This window comes from Rhinolophus sinicus, linkage group LG02 (assembly GCF_036562045.2).
Source record: "Rhinolophus sinicus isolate RSC01 linkage group LG02, ASM3656204v1, whole genome shotgun sequence".
NCBI lineage: Eukaryota > Metazoa > Chordata > Mammalia > Chiroptera > Rhinolophidae > Rhinolophus > Rhinolophus sinicus.
In genome coordinates, this window is record NC_133752.1 from 109,156,861 (window position 1) to 109,166,793 (window position 9,933).

A 9,933-nucleotide genomic window follows, 5' to 3' on the forward strand; every position below is an offset into this window, starting at 1 on the left:
TTGCTGTGTATACCCTCCACAAATTGTGGAACTTGCACACAGAGTCTTCCCATAGTTCCTATCTGAGCCAAGTTGTCAAGTGTCTAGGATAGAGCACCTGGGGGCAGCTCAAATGAATTGGCTGCTTCTGACTGTTGAAAGGCTCCTCTGAAGAGAGTGAAGCATGGCTCCTTCCAGGTACCATGGGATGGGTCTGAGCAGCCTCACAGGCAACACTGACAGGTGGTGGGGCCAACAAAGTGTTTACATTCTGTAATAGAGTTGTTTTCTTTGGCCTGTTCCACAGTATACTGGGAGGCTACTCTGTCTCCAGCCATTCACAGGGCCAACATGAGGGCATCCCAGCGACCAAGGCACCCAGGGTCCTGTGGTAAGGGTCGTGATCGTTATGTTGTTGTATGTCTAGCTACCTAGCTCAGTAGTGTAGAAGAAATCCCACAGATGGAGACCAGTGGCACAAAGCTTAATGAAAAAGGAAAGTGGGGGACACCATCCCTATCCTTCCTAAGACCCCTGAGGAAGGCATGCTATTGATTCAGGAATGTAGAACTTGAACAATGTTCGTGGGCCTTTTAATAAAAACTGGCCAATGCTCACAGCCTTTTCTGAGCTCTGCTGCTTACCAGCACACCAAGGGCCTTATGCTCAAAAGCTGGAGCCCCTAAATAATGATGAGGCCACTGTGGCTCTGTGAAAAGTAGATCTAGACCCCTCAAAGGTCAATTAGGACACCCTGAAAAGAGAGGCCACCACCTACAGACGGCCACTTGGGACCACCAAGCATTTACCTGGTAAACACTCAAAGAGTCAAAATAATTTGGGACAGACAGAGTCTACAACAGAAACTAAAATTTTATCTACCTAGAAATAGAAGCCATTCTAAAACATTTTATCCAAAAAGGCAGTGCAAAGGGACTGTACTTCATAGCAGAGGCTAACTGCACTGCCAAAGAAGAGGCTGTTACAGCTCTCCAAGTGCAAATCCCAGTCCTTGGGAAGTGGACAGGAAGATTTGGAAAGGGAAATGACTGTGTACGGGGGCGCCTAGAAAGTCCACGCATAGAGTTATTAATCAGAGACAGAAACTAGAAATCATAGACTCAGGCAGCTAAAAGCCTAAAATGAACAAACAAAGGAGAAAAAAAAGAAAAAAAAATCAAACATAGATACAGGGTAGAAAATAAAAAGTAAATAGATAAATAAATTTTATAGACATATGTGTGCGTGTGTTTATAAAGGTCCATAATTTGACTCAATTGTAAATGAAAAATTTACTAAAAGAATTTATATGACAAAAAAATAAAAGGGTCACTGATTGGCTTTTGTGCCTCAACAGCACAGGTTCTAAATTATCTTTAACATCTGCTAGGATGTACCAATTGACAAAGCTTCATGGTCTTAATCAATTTTGGGGCTCAAATTACAGTTCTACCAGGAGATCCCACTAAATTTAAACATTGTACCCCCTATAATCTTAGGAAAGTCACTACATATAAAACAGAGAAAAATAGGTATGCCTCACTTTAACTATAGCCTTGCCTAAATTTTCCATAGTCATAGTACCCATTGCCCTAAAATATCCCATATTAGACATCAGTCCTCTAATGCAATGAGTAATTAAAATAAGTCTTTGGTATTTATAAATTAGCTTGATGACATGGACCTCCAGTTAAAATAGTTAACATGGCCCAATGTAAGTTAAAACAGGGCCTTTAAGGTGTAGAACTTATATAAGACCTAATAAAGGGGTGATTGTCCCCACTGCTTCTCCATGTAACAGCCCAGTCTTGCTTTATTTTAAACAAAAAGCACCCCATGAGCTCAGCACAGCTACTAAGTCCCCCTTAAGACAGAATGGAAGCAATCCTGGGCCTTCTGGCATATTCCACTTGCAGGAGCAGTTGGACTCCCCTGTCCTCTCTCCCTTGCCAGATGCCACAGTGCCAGAGGAGGTCACCCCTCCTCCAAGCCCTTTGAATAGCTGGGGCATCCCTTGAGATGAATTGAGAGAATATTAATGAAATCTACAGCATTGCCACCATCACAAGTGGAGCTCAGTGGAATGTTGCTTCCTTCTAGCCCTTAGCCAAGATATCCCTGACAAAGGACGGGACCAGGGATCAAAATAAATGATCAAACTTAAGGCAGTCATCTTAGCACTGCCAACAAATGACCCCATCTGCACACTTATTACAAAGTTTTCGGCCATTGCCTGAGAGTTGTTCTCTTCAGGGTAAAGTACTTTGGAATCTCCTGCCTTACAGACACCAAAATATAAATCAAAATTTACATATGCTCAGGCCACGTACAAGGCCTTGCCAGGATGCTCCTTATTCCCTTCAGAGTTACCGACATCACTGGTAGTAACCAAAGCACAAATTTCACTTCTCAGAACACACAGTGCTGGACTCTTTAAAAAGGTATTAAGTAGAACCTTTATGTTCCTCATAGTTCCCAGGGAGCTGGTTTAATGAAGAGATATATGGTCTCCCCGAATAGCTCTTTTTCAGATTCCAGTCTGATTAATGGGTCTCTTCCCACCCCAGGCCTTAAATACCTCTTAATTCAAGGCCCCTTGACTAACTCACAGCAACTGTGATTATTAATTGTATGTGTCAACTTGGCTGGCCAGGAGGGGCCCAGATATTTGGGCAAACATTATTCTGGGTGTTTCTGTGTAAGTGTGTTTTTGGATGAGATTCACTTTTACATCAATAGACTTTGAGTAGAGCAGATTGCCCTCCCTCATGTCAGTGGGCCTCATCCAATCAGTTGAAGGCCTGAGTAGAACAAAAAGACCAGCTGTCATGCGGGAGACCCTGCTCGCTGCGCCATTTGTCATGTGGGGCGGCCTGCGGGGTCTCTGCTCCCACTCCCCACACAAGAACGCAGGATATGGCCAGGCCAAAAAGGAACACCCACGGAGCCATAGGTAGGGGAGTCATACCACTATATTCTCTCTGGCGGCACTATACTCTCACTGGAGGCTGGATCCACACTGTCCGCAAACCGCCATCCACGCTTGCCAGCCCAGCCGCCATCCTCTTGCTAGCCCCCATTCTTTCTCTCTTCTCTTCCCTCTGCTAGCGTAGCCACAGCAGTTATATTAGTGGCCAAGGCTCACTGGTTACAGCTGACGGCCAACTAGCCACAGCTGATGGCCATGCAATCACAGTTGATGGCCATTTACTACCTGAGCCAGCACCTGTCTATGTGAGGCCGAGAGCCTGGAAACTACTTTCTGGGGCTCTGCCCCCACACTCCACCCCTACAGGCTCTCGCCTCACAATCTACTTGACAAGCGTCTTCCACGAGGGGACCTGTGCGAGGAGTCTGGAGGTGAACGCAACATCCTGGACACAACCAGGCTCTCTGGGCACAGGCAGGGTTTCTAAGGGCACAGCCAGACTTCCTGGACTTCTTAGGGTACCACCTGTCTTCCCGGACACAGCCAGGGTTTCTCAGGGCACCACCAGTACTTCTGGGCACGGCCAGACTTCCTGGACTTCTTAGGGTACCACCTGTCTTCCCGGACACAGCCAGGGTTTCTCAGGGCACCACCAGTACTTCTGGGCACGGCCAGACTTCCTGGACTTCTTAGGGTACCACCTGTCTTCCCGGACACAGCCAGGGTTTCTCAGGGCACCACCAGTACTTCTGGGCACGGCCAGACTTCCTGGACTTCTTAGGGTACCACCTGTCTTCCCGGACACAGCCAGGGTTTCTCAGGGCACTGCCACTCTCTCTGGGATACAGCCCGACTTCCTGGGCACAGCCAGGGCATCTTCAGGGCACAGCCAGACTTCCTGGACTCAGCCAGGGCTCTCAGGGCACTGCCACTCTCTCTGGGATACAGCCCGACTTCCTGGGCACAGCCAGGGCATCTTCAGGGCTCAGCCAGACTTCCTGGACTCAGCCAGGGCTCTCAGGGCACTGCCACTCTCTGTGGGCACAGCCACACTTCTTGGACACAGCCAGGGCTCTCAGGGCACTGCCACACTCTGTGGGCACAGCCACACTTCCTGGACACAGCCAGGGCTTCTCAGGGCACTGCCACTCTCTCTGGGCCTCTCGGGGTACCCTGCTGGAACAACAGCGACTCACAATCAAGGTGCTTACATATTCTCAATGGCGGCCAGTCAAGAGACAAAAGCAAATATCCCCCAGTTCCACTAACAGCAGTTCCCAAATAAACAGTTAAGTTGTCCATTAAATTAGGGATGGAAGGCAATTCCCCATAGTCCATAGTCATTCGCCAGGGCTGTCCTGGGAGTGAGGGACGACCGTGACCTCACCCTCATCTCCCATGGAGGACTCAGCAAGTGTTACCTCCTGGGACTATAAGTCCTGCATCTGGGCTGCCTGAGCAGGAACTTCCCAGCCCACAGGGCCACAACGACCTTTGCTTTCTCCGTCCTGTGCTGGTTGGGGAACCGTCCACATCTTTCCACCCCTCCACGGGGGTCCAGCTCTCCGGCAGCTGCTCCTCCTGGTCTTCCTGAGACTGAGTGTTCATACACACAAACTGCTCCACCGTCCTTCGGGGAGCTTTGGCTGGCACCATACCCTGCTCGCTGCGCCATCTGTCATGCGGGGCGGCCTGCGGGGTCTCTGCTCCCACTCCCCACACAAGAACGCAGGATATGGCCAGGCCAAAAAGGAACACCCACGGAGCCATAGGTAGGGGAGTCATACCACTATATTCTCTCTGGCGGCACTATACTCTCACTGGAGGCTGGATCCACACTGTCCGCAAACCGCCATCCACGCTTGCCAGCCCAGCCGCCATCCTCTTGCTAGCCCCCATTCTTTCTCTCTTCTCTCCCTCTCCGCTAGCGTAGCCACAGCAGTTATATTAGTGGCCAATGGCTCACTGGTTACAGCTGATGGCCAACTAGCCACAGCTGATGGCCATCCAATCACAGTTGATGGCCATTTACTACCTGAGCCAGCACCTGTCTATGTGAGGCCGAGAGCCTGGAAACTATTTTCTGGGGCTCTGCCCCCACACCAGCCTCCCCCAGCAAGAGGGAATTATCCAGCAGACAGCCTTCAGATTTCATCTGTAAAATTGGCCCTTCCTGGCTGTACAGCATACTGCCTTTAGACTGGAATATAGCACTCTTTCCCCTGGTTTACAGCCTGCTAGCCCTCCCTGTAACTTTTGGATTTGCTAGCCTGCTTCTCTGGAAAATGTTGACTAATAACCCAACTTTAAAAAATACTTTCACATCACCCTTTCCTATATTTAAAGGGGGTTATTTTTTGCCTCCATGTAAATAAAGAGCGATTTAATATGGCTCCCCCTATCTTTCTAAATTTTCAGTGTTGTCCCCATCCCATAAGAGCTGGAGGCCAGATCAAGGGTGAATATTCTCCTGGGACCTTTTAACTCTGTAGATTGTCCTATGTGCCAGGTAGTGGTCTTATATGGGACTAATTTGAGCCTAAACTTACACTACCCAAGTGTCGTGCAGGGTGTCAGGCGGGGTCTCTGCTCCCACTCCCCACACAAGAACGCAGGATATGGTGAGGCCAAAAAGGAACACCCACGGAGCCATAGGTAGGGGAGTCATACCACTACGGTCTCACTGGAGGCTGGGTTCACTGGACGTGCGACCTGCTGTCCGTTTTGTCTGCAACCCACCGACGACTCTCTTTCACTCTCCTCCACTCTCCTCGGCTCTCCTTCGTAGCCGCAGCAGTTATATTAGTGGCTAATGGCTCAATGGCTACAGCTGACGGCCAACCAGCCACAGCTGACGGCCATCTACTACCCGAGCCAGCACTCCTCCACGTGAGGCCGAGAGCCTGTAAACTACTTTCTGGGGCTCTGTCCCCACACTCCACCCCTACAGGTTCTCGCCTCACAATCTAGGTGACAAGCGTCTTCCGCGAGGGTCCCTGTGCCATATTAGCCTACTGACACCTACGGACGAAAAGAAACGGTAGTCTTAGGAACCAACAATGGCAAATCCCTTCCATCTGGGAGGATACATGCCAGCTTCTTGTCCTGGGAAAGGAGGGTTGCTGCCACGGGCACCTTTCCCGGTTTGTGGTACCAAACCTTTATGGCAGTGCTTGGGGTCCCTTGCATAGTTTCAACATGTAACAGAACAGGGGACCCCATAATAGGCCATAGTGAGAGCACATAGTTTCCTCGCAAAATCATCCCGGTATCGGGACCTCTGTATACTACAGTCACTTGAGGTGGCCACTCAGCCACCACCCCTGGCGTCACTTGCAAATCATGAGTCAAACCGGCCCCCCATGGGGCTATCAGACCCAACCACCGACAGTGGGGCGCTTTGACCTGCCAGGGCCAAGTCCATTGCTGCCGTTCCCCTGCTTTCAAGCATGTGGGTGCTGGCAGCAAAATGTTCCATTTCTGCCGTAGCCTGGCTTTAACAGAGTCTCACTGGTGGTAACTTGTAATTGAATGGGAGCGGCCGTTCGATGTAGCAGAGCTTCTACTGGCGCGGGCCCTCCCTTCCGTGGTCTCTCATTCAGGACTCTCAGGACGTCCCATAGACGCGAGGCCCAGTCACGCATCGTGGGAGGGTGTTTTGACACCCAGAGACCTTGCTTCAAAAGACCATTATAACGTTCAATCATGCCAGCTGCTTGCGGATTGTACGGGGTGTGAAACAACCATTGCACGTCCATCCTGGCAGCCCAGCGCTGCACTTCTTGCCCCGTAAAATGGGTACCCCTGTCACTTTCAATGACTTGGGGGCGCCCATAGAGGGCGCACAGCCGTGTAAGGGCGACCACTGTATGCCGCTGATCCGCAGCTGGACAGGGCCAAGCAAACATCAACCCCGTAGCAGTGTCCACTGCTGTAAATGCATATATCGCATTGCGGGCCTTAGGCAGGGGTCCAATGTAATCCACTTGCCAGCGAGTGAGGGGCACCCTCCCTCGCATAATCTGCTGTGTCTCCCAGGGGAGCCTCCGCCTTTGGGGGCTGTCCTGGGCACAGACGGCACAGTCATAGCAGGCATCTGCTATCTCCTGCCATTTCAAAGGCAGGCCCCAGCGTCTGCTCACCTGCCACATGGTTCGGCTTCCAGCGTGCTGTAATTTCCTATGCAGCCAATGGGCCACATCAGTGGCAGGAGCCCGCTCTAACCATCGTACCCGTGCTAGGGCGTCTGCTTCATCATTACCTGGGGACACTAAGGGGGAGTGACCTGTGACATGCATTAAGGTCACCTCCTTTTTCTGCCCTAGGTCCCAGAGGTCCTGCCACATGGCTTGACCCCACAGTGGACGGTGTCCCACCAACCAGTTTTGGTGTTTCCATGTAGGCAGCCACAGCGTTAGGCCCCGGAACACCACCCAGCTGTCAGTGCAAATAACTAGGGGCCCAGGCTCGTGGCTGATCACCATCCACACAGCCCGTAATTCAGCCCACTGGCTACTCTGGCCCATCCCAGTATCAAACCAAATGGTGTCTGTTTTGGGCTGCACACCAATAGCCGTCCAAACAGCTGCAGCCCCTCGGCTAGAACCATCGGTAAACCAGGCATCCTCAGGTACTGGGGACTGTCCTTCTTTGTAGGGCGAGGGCTCCAAGTCCTCCCCTCTAGGCAGAGCACTTGGCTCAGCCTGGGCTACAAGCTCCACAGGCCCCAGGACCTGTTGTAGCTCTGTGCTCAAAGGGCTTGAACTAAGGGTGCTACGTTGCTCCAAGTAGGCACCCCACTTGGCGATGGTGGTGGTCTGTGCCACCCCCGTTTTGGGTCCCTGGGTCCACGTACGGACCCACCCCTGGACAGGATACGTTGTTCTAACCAACACGCGTGCCATTCCTGTGATGGCTTCTGTGGCCACTAGGGCTGCATACACAGCAGCCAGCTGTTTCTCTATTAGAGAGTAGCGGACCTCCGCTCCTTTCCATAATTGGGACCAAAATCCCACTGGCAACCAGAGACGCTCCTGCCGTTGCCAGAGGCCCCATCCGTACCCCTCTTGGGTTACGTGAACATCAAGTTCAAATGGGCGGCCTGGGTCCACTACTTGCAGAGCCTGTGCCTGCTGCACTGCCCGTTTCGTGGCAACGAAGGCCTTGCTCTATAGCCTCAGTCCAATCCCATGAGGCCCCCTTTTTTATCATATTGTACAAGGGCCTTGCCATTTGTGCTAAATGGGGTACAAACGCCCGCCAATATCCTAGCAGACCCAAATACATCTGCAGTTGGGAGACCTTGGTCGGCCGGGGAAAGGCTTGTATTTTGTCAATGATTGCCTCAGGTATAACCTTTGTCTTACCCGACCACACAACACCCAAAAACTTGACGGATAAGCCAGGGCCTTGGACCTTTTCCTCATTCACCGCCCAGCCGCGTGACTTCAGGTGGCGGAGAAGAGAGGGAGCTGCTTGCTCTAAATCAGAAAGAGAATCTGAGGTTAACAGAATGTCATCAACATAATGAAACAAGGCCACAGAGGATGGGTGATCCCACTGTGCCAAATCCTGGGCCACAAGCCCGTGGCAGATAGTGGGGCTGTGCAAGTATCCTTGCGGAAGGACTTGAAAAGTCCACTGACGCCCATCCCACGTAAAAGCAAACTGCTCTTGACACTCGGGTGCAATGTCAATGGAGAAAAAAGCATTGGCCAAGTCCACTACATAGTGATATGTCCCCAGGCGGACAGTCAGACGATCCATTAAATCATGAATTGAAGGCACTGCAGCGTGCAAGGGTGGCGTCACCTTATTTAACTCCCTATAGTCCACAGTCATTCGCCAGGTCCCATCTGGCTTCTTGACAGGCCATACTGGGGAGTTAAAGGGACTGTGCGTTGGCCTCACAATATGTGCCTTCTCCAATTCCAATATTGTACGACCGATCTCCTCCTGTCCTCCTGGCAGGCGGTACTGTCGCACTGTAACCACGCGCCAGGGCTGTGGCAACGCTTGAGGAGGGTGGTGAGCATGCCCGCGTGTCACCGCTTTCACCACCCGGATCCGGAGACGGAACTCTCCCACCGACGTCTGTAAGCTGAGGCCATGTAGCACGTCCACCCCTAGAATATACTCCGGAACGGGGGAGACATAAACCTTGTAGGTACGAGGGGGAAGCCTTCCTATACCCAGTGGTAAGGAAACAGCTTTCACAGTCACAGTTTTTCCCCCGTAGCCATCAATGCAGACTGCTGGTCCGGGGAACAGTTCTGGGTTCCCATAAACGAGACTGCAGTCAGCACCAGTGTCAACTAGGGCCAAAACCCTCTGCACATTAGAAGGGGACCAATGTATGGACAGTTCCACGTGGGGCCTCCGGTCCCTGCTTGTCCCCTCTGACTGGGTACCTTGGCCCCACCCCTAATCAAGCTGCAAGGAGTCGGCCTCAAGCGGCTGCATGAAGTCCTGCAGGGACACGGGTCGCGCTTTGCCAGACTCCTCCTTTATGTTTCTCCGGAATTGTTGTTCCGGACGCAACTGTTTCCAAAGTTCAAGCAGGAGTGCATTGGGTTGCTGGTCTATTTTTTCCTGATCAACCCCTGCTGCCACGAGGTCATGCCACATCTGTGCGCGTGTTACTCTCTGAGGCCCGCGACCTCGCCCCTTTACCTTTGGTTTGGGCTTCCAGGTCGCAACTGTGCGGACCTCCTGTCTTAACTTCCTTCGCCTCCGGCTTTCAACATCCCCTAGGGTGGCCATGGCAGTTGTAACTTCATGGATCCGTCGCCCTACATACGGTGTAAGAATAGCAACCAAGGATCCAAAAGCACTTGCAGGTGCAGTGTCCAAAACCAGATCTCTCATGCTGGCAGTAAAAAGCTCGTCATCTGGGCCCTGCATGTTGAGGTTAAAAATAGCATGTCTCATACCCATTTCACGGATTATTTGTGTAAGTTCTGTATATGACTGCCATTGACTCACAGTGTCTGGCAGCTCGCCAGCCTGTTCCCATACGGTGCGTA